The sequence below is a fragment of the Rhinolophus ferrumequinum genome, chromosome 16, assembly GCF_004115265.2.
Source record: "Rhinolophus ferrumequinum isolate MPI-CBG mRhiFer1 chromosome 16, mRhiFer1_v1.p, whole genome shotgun sequence".
Classification (NCBI taxonomy): Eukaryota; Metazoa; Chordata; class Mammalia; order Chiroptera; family Rhinolophidae; genus Rhinolophus; species Rhinolophus ferrumequinum.
In genome coordinates, this window is record NC_046299.1 from 33540777 (window position 1) to 33558135 (window position 17359).

Below are 17359 nucleotides of genomic sequence, written 5' to 3' on the forward strand. Positions count from 1 at the left end.
CTAAAAAAATAAAAATCATGATACAAAGATGGCCTTTTACAAATTGTCAAGTCATCCATCATGGAGTATGTGAGGCTTTGCATGTGGAAGCAAGGATATTGTTAAGATTGGCTTCTTTCTTTTCCCTATTAGGTAGCTAGAGCATGTGTTTACTTCTTCAGTTGTTAAGCATATACCTGATACCTACCCATTGCCAGGTCCCTTTTATGTGCTACTCTCTTTAATCCTCACAACATGGCTTTGAAATAAAAAAGAGTCCCATTTTACAGATGAACCCATTGTGTGGAGAGGCTATTGAATTGCTCAGGGTAAAGGAGGTGGTGTTGGGCCCTGGTTTTCTGAGAGTGCCTGCTGCTCTGATTGGTGCCCGCTTCACCTCAGTCTGTCTGCCATTGAGGTATGGCAGCTTCTGCCCATTGCTCAGCAGAAAAATTAATATAAAACCCGGTATTATAGTATAGTATAGTATAGTATAGTATATAAGACCCAGTATTCTATTCTATTTATATTATATTATATTAATATTATATTATATTATAAGACGCGGTCTTATCATAAAATAAGACTGGGGCTTATATTAATTTTTGCTCCAAAAGATACATTAGAGCTGATTGTCTGACTAGGTCATATTTTTTGGGAAACACGGTATGGCATCTATTTCCTTCCTGGGGGCCTTTCTAGGAGCTGAGATCAAACTTACCTACCACAGATCTTGGGACTAGGTAGTTTTATTTTGTTCTGAAGGCCCATTGTAGAAAGAACATGAACTTTGAAGTCAGAGACAAGGTTCCAGTGATATCGCTGTAATTTTTTTTATTGCCTATGTGATTTTGGTCAAGTTACTTAAGCTCCCGGTGCCTAAGTTTCTTATAAAATGGGAATAATACATGCCTGGTAGAGATGTGAGGAGGATTAGAAATAATGCAATAGAGCACTTAGCAAGTGCTTGGCACACTTGTATGTGCTTAGTAACTGGTAGCCATTATTATTGTCACCATTGCAGGGCCTTCTGGCTGGTCTTGGGGGGCTGAAGAAGCTGCCCAGAAAAGTGGTTAAGAATTTGGATTCTGGGATAAACTGCCTGGGTTCAAATCCTTGTTTTACCTTTAATAGCTGTGTGATTGCGCACAACTTAATTGCTTTCTGTGCTTCAGTTTCCTCCATCTGTAAAAAGGTTGTAATAATAATTCCTGTCTTGTAGGGAACAACAATTGTAAAAAGACAAATAAAGAGACAAATAAGGTTGAAATGACCTCATGTTGGTCATCTGGTGCCATTGTTTTTTTCAGTGACATGATAAGATTTTTTTTTTTTTAGTGACATGATAAGAGCCTCCTTGAAATTTACAATAACTTTCATTCTCTCCTTCCTGCTCAAATGGAAAGAATTTCTTGTCTTTGTATTTAACGCCAACAGAAATGTTTGATACTGTGTTTTTACACGAAATACAGATAAATTACCATAAAAATTACTGTTGCCACTTAAGAAATTGATTAAATCTAAAAGGAACACCTTTTTGTACAGAGAATATATAAGCTTTTTTGTAGAATTACTACGTATAAAATAAGGTAAATAATCTCATCTCATTGGTCAAAATATAGAAAAACATAGCTAGCTCTCTGTTACAAACAAACAAACAAAAAACAACAACCTAAAATACGATTTCATTGTAATGATTTGCCTCTCCTGCTTTAATCTTGAATTTGGCCGGGTTGCATGTGAGGTAATTTTTTTTCTTCTTTCAGATGACAGCAGTAAGATTGGGTCCGTGGATGTGAGTCTGTCAGGAGGAAAAGTCTGTGAATTTAACGTTGGTTTAGAAATCCAATTTGACTTCTCCCTGTGGGCAGTCTGTGGTGCTGACTGGGTCTGCGTCATTATTCTGAAGTCTGTGCTGATGTCCGGTGACTAATACGTTCCAGCTGTCTGGGGCACTACTTTGGAGTACTATTTATTTGCAGCAGTGATGCTGCAAATAGGAAAAGCTTTTCCTTTTGTGGGTTGGAAGCTTTTCTGGTAATTAGCAAAACAAGCGTGCCTCTTATTTGGAGGGAGACTGGAAAAGCGACCAAAGAGTCAGTTGTACACAACCACTTGGGAAAACAGTTTGGCATTCCTTAGGAGAGTTGAACATGCGTAAACCCCAGCCCAGCTCTCCTCTCCTAGGTATGTGCTCTGGAGAAACTTGCTGGGTCCTCCAGGGGATGAGCACTAGAATGTAAATGCAGCATTATTCTAAGTAGCAGAAAACGGAAAAATCTCCAGATGATCCTCAACAGCAGAAGAGGGCGATAAATTGTGGAAATGTTCCTACAATGAGAACTCTACAGTGGTGAAAAATCTGCTACAGCCACATGAGTCAACAGGGGTGAATCTCAAAATCTTAAGAGGCAAGTCTTAAAAGATTTGCCAATACAGTTGATTTCATTTGTATTAGACTTAAAACCAGGCAAAATGCAACAACGTATTGAGAATACATGTGTGATAAAACCATAAAGAGGAGCAAAGGAATAATTAAGTTAGAATTCAGGCTGGTGGTTATCTGTGCGGGGAGGAGGGTGTGGGAGAATGGACGGGGAGAGGTAATCAGGAAGGGGCACACAGGCCTTCCCCCACCCCCCAAAAAACCCCCAGCAGTCTCAATTGGGTATGAGGTACATGGGATTTATGTTAGTATTCTTTAATCTGATGTTATTATTTTTATCACTGCATAACGAGTTACCTCAACACTCAGCAGCTAAGACACTGATAAACGTTTATGATCTCATACAGTTGCTGTGTAGGGCAGGAAACCAGGAGCAGTTTAGCTGGGTGGTTTTAACTTGGGGTCTCGCATGGCATTGCAGTCGAGATATCAACTGAAGCCCCATCACCTGAAGGCTTGACTGGGCCAGAGGATCTGCTTCTGAGAAGGCTTACTCCCTTGGCTGTCGCAGGAGGCCTTAGTTCCTTACCAAGTGAGCTTGTCTTTCGAGCACTGGAGTGTCCTCATGACATGGCAGCCAGCTTCTCTCCCAAGTGAGTGAGAGGGAAGCTGCTCTTTGACTAGCCTTTGAAGTCACACTCCGCCACTTCCTCAATAGCGTATGGGTTATACATGCCAGCGCCATGCAGTGTGGGAAGGGACTACATAAAAGCAGGAATATTGGGAGTAGGGATCACTGGAGGCCATCTTGGAGGCTGGCTACTGCGGTTATGCACTTTTTAATATATTTCACAGCACAGAGTTTTTAGGGACACACTAAATTGCTAAGGTTATTTTTCTTTAGTAATGATGCAGACATCCTTCCTGGAAGTGCTGAATGTGTTACCAATCAGTATGGGGTTGAAGAAAAGGCAGCGGTGGTAACTGGGTAACTGAGTGGCCCGAGCCCGTCCGACAGGAGTGTGTCTGTGGCCGTGAAGCTGGTGGGGAGGACCGTGAAGCGAGGGACGTCACTAATCCACCAGGAGATGTGGTATAGAGTTGGGCCTATGTGTGTCTAGACTTTAGCCTACCTGACCTAGATCTGGGATTCCTGCTTTTGAAGAGAATTCTCCAAACCAAGGGCCATTGGTAGCTTCTCGGGCTCACGGTGATATAATATCCCTACCAACTTCATATGTTCTCCCAAAATCATTTTGAATGGAAAAGGAAAGAGTCCATCCCTCACTCCCCCGACATGTAAGGGTATAGCTGGAAATGAATTAGGCAAGTAAGGATGGGACTTTTAGCTAAAAAATTCATGCGATGATTGCATTCTACTCCACAATGCATATTTGTTTTATTATCAACAGCTTATAAATTGCTGATTCATTTGCTTATCTTCACCAAAATCTTTGAGTAAAATTGATGTCTCCAAAGGTACATCATATTTTTTCCTTGGTTTGGTGTAGCTCTTGGCTTAACCTCTTGGTGAGTGTTCCTCAGGTCTCAGTGCTCCGGTTTATGAGGCACTGAGTCACATCCTACCTCATTGGTCGGTTTCAATGTCCTGGTGAACAGGTGTGCCAGCCTTCAGGGGAGGAGGCAGCTTGGAGAGGTTCTCTGGATTTTTAATCAAGCTAACAATGGAGTAGACAGGACTCAAAGCCAGATGCAGGGGGTCCCTTTCCTTAGGCTTTTGTGTGGCAGCACCTCCACAGATTAGACATTGATACCTCTAAACCTCTGTGCTTGCGGAATTTTGGTGACTTCCAGATGAAGGGCCACGTTAGGTCATTGTATAGGGACACTGCGTTCTCCCCAACTGTAGTTTTTTTGATGCTGCTTCCATCTTTATTGGTGGAGCAGTATCTGTGCCACTATATGCTATTGTATTTTCCATTTTATAAAAATGAATGGAAAATCCTCAAAAGCAAGTGATAATGCCTTTTGTTGTGACAAAAATAAAATCATCGGGGGTGCTGTGTGATGCTGGTTTTATTTCCCTTGGCCAACAATGTGCTCTCTTGAGAAAGAAGGGAGAAAACTGAAAAAAAAAAAGTGTGTGTCTGTGTATGTGTACATATATAAAATGTCAAAAATACATTAAGAGTTATTGTGTTGAAAAGGGAAGCATAATTGCTAATAGTAACTATATAGTAATTGGTAATCGTACTTATAGTATTAATAGTACTATTAAGAATGACAATATATACTCTCAGGGAATACACTGGAGGGCACCCCTGCTCTCCCAATGGCTTGTGAATGTGTGGTTGGCCATTTTGCTCTGAGGTTAGTTTTCAGGAGAGCGTCATTTTGGGACCTACGGAGGAGTGGGGATGGCTGTATGGTGAGACACGCCCTGAGCTGGGGGTCAGAAGACCTAAGTTGGAGTTTCATCTCTGGTGTTTTCTGATGCATAACCTTTGGCACTCAGCTGCCTCCTGGAAAATGGAATCAGTCACTGCTTACCTCACAGGGTTGTGGGGAGCATCAAATGGAATCGATAATGCCAAAGTGTAAGGTGGGGTGGAGGCGGCAGCAGTATGACCTGTAGGCCACGGTACAACTGTAGCTATTAGGAGATCAGGTCCGAATACCTTTGCTGAAAGGACTTCAGGGGAATCAGCAGTTCTGGTGTGGTTCTGAGAGTGTACGTGATGTTTTCTAGATGTGGTCTCAGAAATCCAAGCAGAGTGAGGCTCAGGTCCTTGAAGCTGCAGTTTGTTTGAGTGTAAGTTTGCGCTACGTCACTGCCCTCAAATTGATGTGAATTAAAAGAAACTTACTGAGGAATTCCTTTGTTCCGGACATTCCCAGGGTGGGTGACGTTAATAGTTGTTCCCCACATATAATGTGTGATGGGATTTTTTCCTCTTTTCACTTTTTTCCTTACATAGAAAACAAATAGTTGCACCAATATTTTAATCTACAGTCTTGTCAGATTGAGAACATTTTCTCAAGTGAAGTATCACTAACATAATAAAAATCCTTGGTGATAACATGTTATTTTGCTTATTCTTGCAGGGTGAAGGCAGCATGAATGATCCCTGAATAGGCCCCTGGGCGTATTTAGCCATTGGCTTTTGATTAGGAGACAGAAGACGGCCATCTATCTACTTGAAAGGTGAGTAAAGGTTTCTATGCAACTTTTTATTATAAAAATTTTCAAACATACTAGCTGGTTAAAAGAGTGTGCCGAGAATTCCTGTGCATCCACTACCTACTTGATAGTTGGTATTTTGCCACATTGTGTGTGTGTGTGTGTGTGTGTGTGTGTGTGTGTGTATGTGTCTGTATTTGTGTATTTTTCTGCTGAAACCTGTGCAAGTCAGTTACAGACCTCATGATATTTTATCTTAAGTTCTTGGGGATACAGCTCTTAAAAATAAGGATGTTCTTCCCTGAGAGGTATTTTAGAACATTCATGAATTATGCGACATAGAATCATTTAATTAAATGCAGTTATAATTTCCTATTAAAAGGTATAATTTGACTTTATACTCCTTTCATAGCTGATGTAAATAAAGTCAGATTAAAAAACAATCAACAGTGGTTTATTTAATAGATATGCAGTATGAATTTGTTTGATATATCAGAGAAACATCCGAGTGTAAAAGATTGAAATTTGTACCATACGTGGGCCCTGTGTAAGAAGGATTACTGTGCTTTCTTCATTCCTTTTAACCTGCCCGTCTGCCCCACTGTGGCTGATGGTTATTGTTAGGTCAGTGGATCTAATTACCACTCTTGCCTTCTTCTTGATAAGTATTCACACGTAGACCAGTCTCTGTGATTTCATGTGATCAAAGGTCTTAATTGATTTTTTAACCTGAATTTATTAGGAGAACGTGTAAAGAATAGGAGTGGTAATGTCACAATCAGGTTACTATATTAAAGTCAACATTAGAGCGATTCAAAATGATTCTCAGCCCATAATTTGACTACCTGAATTGAAACTTTACATAAAATCTTAAAGATATGTTCAGCTATGATTATAATTGTAGATTATTATACATATGGCCAATTACACAATCAGTTGTATAACTTCGTGGTTCTTCCAGGGTAGCTGTCAACTGTTCTGCATTCTAATTTTATTTATGGTATCTTTCTTGGGTGATCCCTGAGTATTAGACATGCTTAGGCATTTCTTCATAGATGTTTATAAACTAGACTTGTCCCTTTAGAGCATTATTTTAAAAGAAGTCTATTTATGTGAGCCGTTTAGGGCAGCAGAGGTTTCTTACATTCTTGTTTCTGATGTGGAACAAAAAGTTAGGGGTAGCAGTAAAGTTTCTTCTAAAGATACTGACATTCTGAAGGAGCTGTGACTGACTGGAACTATAGGTGCCTCAGAATGATCTGGTTTTTTTCTTTTTGCTCTTTGGCGTCTGTCTGGTAATGCTTTGAAAACATGCGGAGGAGTGCGTGGGGCTCCACATGAAGCAAAAGGCTTGAAGGGATGGTCGAAGGGAAGGTGTATGGGGCCCTGTATGCGGCCTTCAACTGGCCACTTAGATATGGGGGAATGATTTTCTTACTTTGTACTGAAATAGAACATACATACAAAAAATATACGTATTGTAAGTGTACGGCTCAATATAATTTTACAAACTGAACTCACCCATGTAACCAGCACCCAGATCAAGAAACAAAATTACCACCACAGCCTCATGCCTCCTGGACACTAGACACTAACTACCCTGTTCCATGGCAACTGCCATGTTCCCCCGAAAATAAGCCCTAGCATGATTTTTCAGGATGACATCCCTGAACATAAGCCCTAAGGCAGGGGTGTCAAAACTGCGGCCCGTGGGCCAACTGCGGCCCATGATCCATTGTTAATTGGCCCGCAGCAAATTCCAAAAATATATTTAGTTTACTTAAATAAACCAGGTGAGGCAATACGTACTTCACCTCGAGTGAGTGGCCCGGCTGTTTGTGTATTTTACCGCATATGGCCCTTGGTGAAAAAGGTTGAGAAAAGTTTGGACACCCCTGCCCTAAGGCATCTTTTGGAGCAAAAATTAATATAAGACCCGGTCTTATTTTCGGGGAAACACGGTACTGTCTTCATTTCTAGCAGCATAAATACGTTTTGCCTGCCCTCTCTCTCTCTCTCTCTCTCTTTCTCTCTGTCTCTCTCTGAGTTATATAATGCAGATTGCACTCTTCTGTGTCTGGCTTTTGTCATTCAACAGTGTATTAGAGAGATCCCTCCACTTTGTTGCATATCGTTAGAGATTGTTCATTTTCATTGCTGTCGAGCATTCCATCGTGTGAGAATACAACAGTTTATTCATTCTATTAGATGCAGGTAATTTTTTTGTGTTCACCCACCCAGAGCTCACTGTGGCAGAAATGAAGATTAAACAAGGTTTTATCCTCATTATGCTTACAGTGGAGGTCGTCCCGGGTTGTCCAACCTCTGTCCAACTTCGGCTGTGATATGAAGGAGGAATCCAGGTAGCAGAGAGAAGACTGAGACACAGTTGGGAGAAATGTGTGTGGTTTTTCAGTCCTGTAGTGATTCTTGCTGCTTTCCCTGTGACTCACCGTGTCCCTCCTGGCACATGGTTTTTCCGTCCTCTTTTCTGCCATTATTATTTTTGTATAGCCCCTCCGAGGAGACCGTGCAGACTCTGTCAAACCATAGGCAATCAGTGAATATTTAAAGTTCATTAGCTATTGGTACTAAGTGTTAGACGAAGGGTAAAGAATTGAATATCAAGGGCTTGCTCCGAGGAGCCTGCGATGTGGTTACAGATTCACGAGTACGGATATGGGCCACATCCCTGGAAATCAGGTGTGCTGTAGATTTCAGGAAGTGAGCTCAAAGGCTTGCATGGGCCAGGCTTGAAACATGACGGAAGTTAGCTGGGGGTTGCCCAATCAGGAGTCATGGGCACTGCAGGAAATGAGCATGTCTGTTCTGCCCAGTTTTTGCCTGACGAAACGTGTCTGGCTGATCTTAGCAAGTTCACCAATTTCCAGCTTTTAGGGAATAGAGTATTCATTGTAAGAAAGTGGTTCCCATGGGGTTTGGATGTTTTTATAGCTTTTAGGGATGTTTCTGCAAATAAAGTTTTATTCAAACACAGCCGTGCTCATTTGTTTATATATTGTCTATGTCCACATTTGTGCTATAACAGAAGAGTTTGGTTGTGAAAGAGACCAGGGTTGAATAGTTGCAACAGTACCCACAATACCTACCTAAATAATTACCATCTGGCCCTTTATAAAAAACTTTCCCAACTCTTGCTTTACTCCATAAAAGCAAGGACACAGTAATTGTAACCTCTGTAGTCATGAAATAGTCTAAGCACAATAATCTGAGTGTTAATACCTTTGTTTATTCCACAAACATGCACAGAGTACCGGTTGTATGTCAGGCATAAAATGGGGATAGGCAGATCTGGTTCTTGCCCTTGAGGAATTTACAAGTAGCTCTTGTGAATGTCAAGTTCCATTCTTGGATTGTGCTTTCTATGAATCAAAACAAAAGTGTGATATGGAACAAGAATTACCAAATTCTCAATTATAAACTAGAGTATTGGCTATATTTATTAATTTTAGAAATATGAGTGACACTTATCTTACATAATCTAATGGTTACTTTAGTTATAAGGAGTATATAGTATGGCATACATAGAAATGACTTTGTGTTTGTTTAAAGGTCCTAACTATTTATGTGCAGTAACACCAGACTGTTTGGAAGGTAGCGTATCTGGATAGGGCTGTAAACTTTCAAGTGCTTACCAAAACAAGCTAAGTGGACCCCCAATTTCAGGCTACTTTAATAATAAATAATAAACCTCAACAGAAAGAACAGCACACAAGGTAATAAAGTTTTAAATGTAGTATAACAAATGAATCTTTTTGGTATGCGTATTCTTTGCTTACTTGAGGTCATAAAAGTTTGTTTCTTCTTAATAGGAGGGTACTGAGGGCATTATGATGAACATAGGACTAGTTTTTAACGTCGTTTTAACTCAGTATTTTCATTTATGCTCATGTTTTATGGGTGGATACTCAGGCTATATGACTTGACTGCCCCTTCACCATCCCCAGTTTGGCCTTCAGATAAAAAGGAAACGCAATCGACTTAGCTCAGTAAACCGTCATAAGCCAAAATGGCTGCATTTCCTTCTTCTAGCCCGAGAGGTCTTTTAGGAAATGAGATTGGACATTTGTCTGGATGTTATAGTTACAGTTATTTAGCTGTGTATAATAATTTGAAGATGTGAAAAGGCATAAAGTCCTCGTAATGTTTGCACATTGTTTTAAGAGTGAGCTGACATAAAATGGAATTCTATGGAATATTAGGTTGGACAAAAGTAATTGCACCAACAAAAGTCATTGCGGTTTTCGCAATTATTTTTAACCTTTTAAACTGCAATTACTTTTGCACCAACCTAGTACTTGCCACCTTTTGAGGTAGTGACCTGGGTGACCAATAGTGCTCTCCTGTGAAATTTAAGACTCTTAGAAGATTTGTCTGAAGGAACTACGGAGAAGGAATATTAGCTGGTGCAATGAATAGTTTAATGAATGTGGTTAAAACTCCTTAATGGTTTTTGTGTTGTGTTGCCAAAATTAATAAATAAAGTTAAGGTTTAGCCCCTTTTCTTTATGAGAAAGAAATGACGTATGTCTATTCATACTTTCTGCTGCTTGTGTTGAAAATGTTTTTAAAAATTCAGTTCTGTTCTTCATTTTAGTAATTTTTTTTAATAGTGGTTTGGATTTAGAAGTAAATGAAAAATTAGAATTGAAAGGACTAATAAATACCACAGTTATTTTCCTTACAAAGCTGGAAACTGTGGGCTTAACTGCTTTGGTTAAAAATAAAATTTCTGAAATAAATTTGATGATAGGCCAAATCACTTGATCTGTGGCATTAGGAAAACTGGATCTTTTGTTCTGTATAATATGGAGTTCTTTTGTCAAGAACTCCAGCCTCAGGAGTGTTTAATTTGTCAAGGCTAGCTAATAAAAATGTACTTTCTCAGTCTCTCAAGTTTTATTGCATGGAGGGGAAAGTACTGAAGTACAGATGAATATAGCTTGATAGAACAAAATATGTTTCAGGAAGAGTATTATGATGATTCTCTTGGTTACCAGTGACAGAAAACCCAGTTTCAAACGATCTTAGGTGAAAAAGTGTATCGGCTTAGGTAATTGGAAGTCTAGAAGGTGGAGCTGACTTCAGGAAGGGCTCGAGGGGATCCAGGTGCTGTCAGGAGGAGCCTTCTTGGCTCCTTGCTCTTGGGCCGCCCGTGGAGGCGTCCAGCAGCTGCAGGCTCACCTCACTAGTGATCGCCTGCGATCCTGAGCCAACATCCTTGGTCTTGTGCCTCGCTCCCGGCCAGTCACCAAGGCCGGGGACATTGGCTGTCCTGACTGGGGTGCCCATGGCATGTTGCTTCACCCCTGGAGCCTGAGGTCAGCACATCTTTAGCTGAAGATAAAGCATTGATTGATGGCAGTGGGGAATGGTTCTCTCCTGTCAGGGCAGTTAGCTAGAGGGTGAGTGGGTGCGGGGAGGCAAAATAATCATCACCATCATCATCATCATCATCATCATAACAACAACAACAACAACAACAATAACAATAATAACAATAAAAATAAATGTATCCTTATGGTTTGCAAAACATTTTCAGGTGTAGGCTCTTGTTTGACCTGAAAGAAGCATCAGGGAAGCAGGATAAAGAAGTAATTAAGAATATGGGTCCTGGAGCTAGACTGCATGGGTTCAGATGGTAGCCGCATAAGATTTTGACAAATTACTTAACGTCTCTGTGCCCCAGTTCCCTCGACTGTTCAATGGGAATAAAGGTATCTACCTTACAGGATTCCGGAAGGATTAAATTAATGGATAATTGTGAGGCACTTAGCGCCTGATGCACGCTAGTCTCTCTATCCCTTGTTATTGCCATTAATCTTTAAAATAGCCCTGCCAGCAGTGTCCTCTTCATTTCACAGGCAGGGATGCCGAAGCCGAGTCACGTGGACTGTGAGGGTGGAGCCAACCGCAGTTGGGTTTCCCGACTTCTTCCCTGTCCCCACACTTGCCTTTATATAATGATTGTGGGGCATTTATAATGTGGGGGATTAATATTAAATCAAAACAGCAGAGAGGGAAAAAATTCCTACAAGGTAAGCCTGCTGTTTGGAAGTACCTAAGTGCACAGAAGGCAGCAGTACCCGTGTCTTATACTTGCAAGTGGATTTTCAGCTTCCCATATGCAGAGTGCCCCCAGGTATATTTAGGCAACGTGACTGTGAAGAAATTCACACTGGCATTGTGCCACCCTGGTGGGTACATGCTCAGAGCCATCAGCCATATCCAGGGTTGGCACTCACTTGGGAAATGTTTGCTGATTGTTTAATCAGATCCAGTATTCTGAGCGTTAGAGGAATCTAAGGTTTTTGTGGTCAGGAGGTGGTTTGAACCTATCAGTATGGTGTGAGGATGTAATTTCTGACAAGAGAGAGGCTTGGACCACCCCACAATGCTGCTTTCAAGGCCCTTAGCCAGTTCTATCTAGAAATAGGCACCGTTTTCCTCATTAAGAATTATTTTCCCACAAGGTTAAGAATGTTTTGTGGGGAAATCATTCCAATGACTCAGTGAAGGAGGCTTGCCCTGGGGACTCAGGCATCGGTCTGACCCAGACATCTAAGGAGGCTCATGCTGCTTTCTGGAGACAAAGACAATGGTTTCTTTGTACTCACTGTGGACTCAGGACACTGGAAACTTAAAGTATCCCTGGTGGTGATCCGTGATACACCCCCTAAAATATGCAGCTATGCCGCAAGGAAAAACTTAGCAGAAACCACGTTTTGGTTCTCCCTGTAGTGATTTTGAGGAAAAACGGAGATATTCAGTGTTTCCAAAGCCCGTTGCATCTGCAGACCCACCCCGTTCACTGCATGAAAAACTGCCCAGCCGTGGCGTGCCCTCCCCTGCGACAACTGTGCGGGGATGTCAGAGGCACTCAGGTAGTTCTTGAATGAACAACCCTATCTGCACTGTGCCTTCGTCTTCATTTTCAATTTCTTTTGACAAGAAATCATGTACCATGTAGACATCTTCAGGAATTTCAGCTCTGAGTCTTACGTTAGCTTCTGCGTCTGAACACACCACATTGTGTTCTTTCTTTAGATGAAGGGGATGGTGTTTTGAGTATGAATTCCACCACCTGGTTTTGCAATGATATTTAATTCTAAATAACAACACCTATTCAGAGAGTAAAAGGATTCGCTACTAATCCTGTAGAAACCACCCTTGGTTTGTCAGGTGCGTGTGGGAATTGTTAATAGGTTCTTAGATGTAATCCCACTTACTTTATTCTTAGCTCCTTGGAAGCGTTTCACCTTCCCGAGTACTCTGGGATTGAATATTAATAGTTTCTTCACTGTCTTTAACCTGACCCCATTTGATAGCTGAAAAAACAGGGTCAACCTTATTTCTTGTAATGTCAGCAACGAAAGCAATAACATCACTATCACTTTGTGATGAGCTTTCCTGAGTTCTTTTGTTGCTTATCCTATTTGGTACAGTCCACAACTCTAGGAGCATTATTTTATAGATGATGAAGCTGAGGCACAGCCAAGACGTGGCTGAGTGGCGACAGGCCAGTCACAGCACTCACGTACACTGTCCTGCCCGTTGGTGTGGGCCGGTGTCCAGGCTCTCAGACTGCCTGCACCTGGGGATCATCCCAAGGGCTTTCAGAAAGCACTCCATGTCCCGGTCCAGGCCCTCCCCCGGCCTCCTCCCCTCGTGGTGTTCTTCACTTGGTTTAGGGTCTCTGGTGAGGGTACTGTGCATTTAGGACTGAGAACCTTTGAACTAGAACAGTGGTTCTTAAAACTGGTCCCATGGAGCAGCGGCATCAGCATCGCTTGGTAACTTTTTAGAAGGAGAAATTCTTGGGTCCCATCCAAACCTACTGAACTGAAACTCTGCAGGAGAGGTCTGGCAATCAGTGCTTTACTAAGCCCCCGAGGTGACTGTTCTTTTTAATTGTAAAGAACACATAACATTAAATTTGCCTCCTTCACCGTTTTTGAGTTTACAGTTCAGTAATGGTCAGTGTATTCACGTTGTTGTGAAACAGGTCCCTGGAACTTTTCGTCCTGCACATCGGAAGCTCTACATCCATTGAACCGCAACTTTCTCTTTCCCCCTCCCCCTAGCCCCTGGCAACCAACCACTAGGCTACTTTCTGTTTCTATGAATTTAACTACTTTAGATACCTCACCTAAGAGGAATTCTGGGTGATTCTTATGCACACTCAGGCTTGCGAACCACTGAGCTCCTCAATTTGATTTGGCTCCTCTCCCTCCAGACTCCTACCCACACCATCAATATCACCTACATTGTAAATCTCAAACCCCCCCTGTGGGTGCCACCCTGTTTCTAGTCCTGCCTCCTGCCACTTTGTGGTTCTGTGTCACATTGATCAAGGTCCTTCATTTCCCTCATCTGCAGGAAGGGGGTAACCTAACTTGCAATTTGGTAAAAGTTAAATGATTAAATACATGAAAGTATTTTGTAAACGGTCAGGTGGTATACTAATGAAATTCTAAGTGCAGATTGTCAGTCATACTCATTTCTTTTTTAAGTTTAGTTTTTGACTTTATTCAAGTTATATAAGCTTACTATTTAAGGATTATATAATTCCACAAGGTCTCTTGTTCACTTTTTGCTGTTGTTCTACCCTCTTCCCCAATTTCTTATTTAGTGTTTATCTTATACTGTATAAACAGGATTCACCGATATGCTATATAGTAATTTGATTAACTTTCCTTCACAGAAATTTTGTTTTTCTTGGATTTAATAATTGTCTTGTTTTTAAAAATGTATGCAGTAATCACTATTAGGCACAAACACCATTCCATGTGAATCTCCTCCCAGTAGCTTAAGACATGTAGGTATTTTGCCAGTTTTATCTTCTTCACAGAAATCTCACCTGGACTCTTACGGCCTGCCCCAGTCTAGACCACTTCCTCTCCAGGCCTCTCCAGGCCTGCTGTGCACCGCATCTTGACACGGACTCTTCCTTACACACCCTTGTGGGGGATTTCTTTCATCTTGCTCCCATATCGGCCTCTCTGTTGCCCTCATCCCATATGTTTTTCTTTTCTCCTGTTTCCCACCTCTGTTTTTAAGTTGTTAGAATATTGTCTTTACATTCTAATCCTATTAAAATTTTGTTGTTTGTTGTCATGTGTTTATTTTCTGACAGCTCATTTTTTAGGTCTCTGAATGCTCCTGTTTTATAGAGTTGTTATTTCATGACAGTATTTTCTCTTAGCTCTCTGAGGATGTTAATGATATCTGGTTTCTTTTTGAAGCTTTTCCTACATAATTTTTAAGTTCCTTTTTTTTTTTTTTTTACTGTTTGTTTCTTTCATGTTAGATACTTTATGTGTCTGATGATCCTTGAATGTCTGTTCCTGTTTAAGAATGTGACTTCACAAATTGGAAGACATGGCTTCGTTGGGTCTGCTAAGTCAGTTGCCATCATCTGTTTGATTTTCAGCTTTAAAAAGTTCAACATTTTAGTCTCTCCTATTATCTTTGTCCTTGTAGATTTAGGTCCCTGAAAAGCAATAATTGTTATACTGGAGTTTTAGGAGGGATGGGAACTAAATATGTGTGTTTATATACTGTCTTTAACTGGAAGTCAATGTAGAAATCTTAAAAAATAAATCCAGGTCAGGATTTGTAGATTTGATATTGGTCAGATACATCCCCGCAGTGGCGAGCCTTAGCCGGCATTCTTTTATTTTTAAGGCATGATATATATTTAGATTGTTTCAGCGGAGAACTTGATTTTCTTGTTAACTCTGCAGCAGCTGCCTCTTTTTCTTCCTTAAACACTTTTATTTCAGATATAAAATAACACTAAATTTATAAATAATTTGGCTTTGAGATAAAAAATAAGAATCCTTAAAAAAAAAGATCCCTATTGATGTTTCTAAAAGGAATTTTCTGAGGGTAAGTGTGTAATCCTTAGATTAAAATGCAGCTGACACATTAAGCCTTCTTACATGAAAAGCTGAATAATAGGCTTTAATGCCATTTGTCCTTGACCACCCACAAAGGGCATTCGCAGGCCAGAGAGACTGGACATAAATACAGCATAGGGAGTGAGCTGTATTTGTGATTTTGATCCCTAGTAAATGCCTCAACAAAGCAGTCATGCTGAGATCCTCAGAGAGTAGGTAAAAAAACTATTGTTAAAAAGCTAACCTTAATGCTGATAGCAGGTCTCTGTAAAAATTAAGCAGTTTTTAGGAGGGCAGTGTGGTTCTTTTAATATAGGCCAATGGACCTTGAAATTGTTTCATGATGTGCTTCTTGTGGTAATAAATTCAGTTGCTTGCTGTCCTCTGAATGCTGGATGTGTCCTCTGTCCATATCCACGCTCCCTTCCCCCTTACTGGAGCACAGCCTGTCAGAGAAATGCCTTGGTCTTTGCCTGATTACTGTGCTGGGGGTTCCTGGCCCTGGTGGTGATTAGATACCAGAAGTTCTCTTGGGAAGATTTGTAGCTCGGCACAGTAGCAGCTCTTCAATAGCTATAACTTCACCACTGGGAAAGAAAGGGAAAACCTCTCCTCTTCCATGCTGATTGCTATGGAAGGTTGCCCAAGATACTTCTTTTCGTGCCGGGCTGTGTGCAAAACCGAGAAATTGCTTTCCACTTACAAGCATTGGCCTATTATTACTGTATAAACCTTCGAGGAAATCGGTTCATAGGTTTCCTAAGTTTAGAAAGTCACTTATTCGCTCTTATTATTAAAGATACTGACAATCTAGGGGTAATTGTCTTGAGGTTGAATTCAAGCTAATAGGAAGCACAGTATTGCAGAAATGCCTGGTTGTTTTTTTTTTTGTTTGTTTTTTTTTAAATTAAATACAAATTCTGAATTCTTGTAGGTTAGGAAGGGCTCCTTTTTGTTAAATGAGCAACTCCTCTCTTTCCCTATACTTTCGTCTTCCCCGTGCCTTCCAAGTCTGTCTCCATATATACGGTAGTGCAGTGAACTCTTGGAGCTGTGTTTGTTCCTTAGAAGGCAGAGACCAGCGTTTTTTGCGCCAAGAGGGAGCCCTGCAGATGATGACAGGTTAGCTCACCAGTGCCCAGCCTGGGCTTCCTGAGTTTTGTGATCCTTGTTGATTATCAGTGCCTGTGCCACACTTAAACTTTTAAAGCTCTCGCCCAAGCACGAGCAAAATATTTCCTTGGTTACCCTCAGCTTAACTGAAGTTAAGCCTGAGTCTTTTGAAAGACTTTTCTAAATTCTGAGTGTCAGCAAAGGAAAATAAACCTTTCTTTTTAATTAGAAGGAGAATTACAACGGTTCTTTACAGAAACGATCTTGCTAGAGCTACTTCGCTCCCAGGGTTTACAGCCCAAACTCTGCAGTATGTATAGATTACTGGATAAAGAATCAAGGAAGAACCAAATACCTATAATTTCCAAGTGATTTAGATTATCTTCCCACAGGGCAACTATTATTTAAAATTCCGTTCTGTTGCCAACCTGATGCTGGCATCAGCATGTAGTAATTATAATTTTGTATTCTATAACAAACCTCTACTGGGAGAAGTTTATCACATACATACATTATAGTGTAATGGGTGATGGTATCAAAAAATGCTTTTGGACAATAAAAGGTTAAATTTATTAGCTAGATGACTTTGTGATTCAAAAAATGTCTGATACAGGCTATAGCTTTGTCATTTGTGATTTGAGAGTGTTATGAATAGGCCCCTCATCTGGTTGAGAATTTTAACTATCCAATTTATCTATGGAAAAATTTGTCTTCAGACAGAGTGTGAATGAAATATTCTTTCCATTGTGGGACTCCCCCTGTTCTTGGAGGGGAATGAGAAGAAAGGGTGGCATTTATGGAATTTGGCTGTTCTGC

The 17359-nt window shown here is 40.7% G+C and overlaps 1 protein-coding gene across 3 annotated transcripts in view; it reads left to right on the top strand.

Annotated features, from left to right (window-relative positions):
* Positions 1-17359, top strand: part of SGMS1 (sphingomyelin synthase 1) — a 254168-nt gene that overhangs the window by 27466 nt on the left and 209343 nt on the right. For all 3 annotated transcript variants that reach the window (XM_033130235.1, XM_033130231.1, XM_033130232.1), the window contains exon 2: positions 5432-5531. The gene's annotated coding sequence lies outside the window, so the exon portion shown is untranslated. The remainder of the gene's footprint in view (positions 1-5431; positions 5532-17359) is intronic.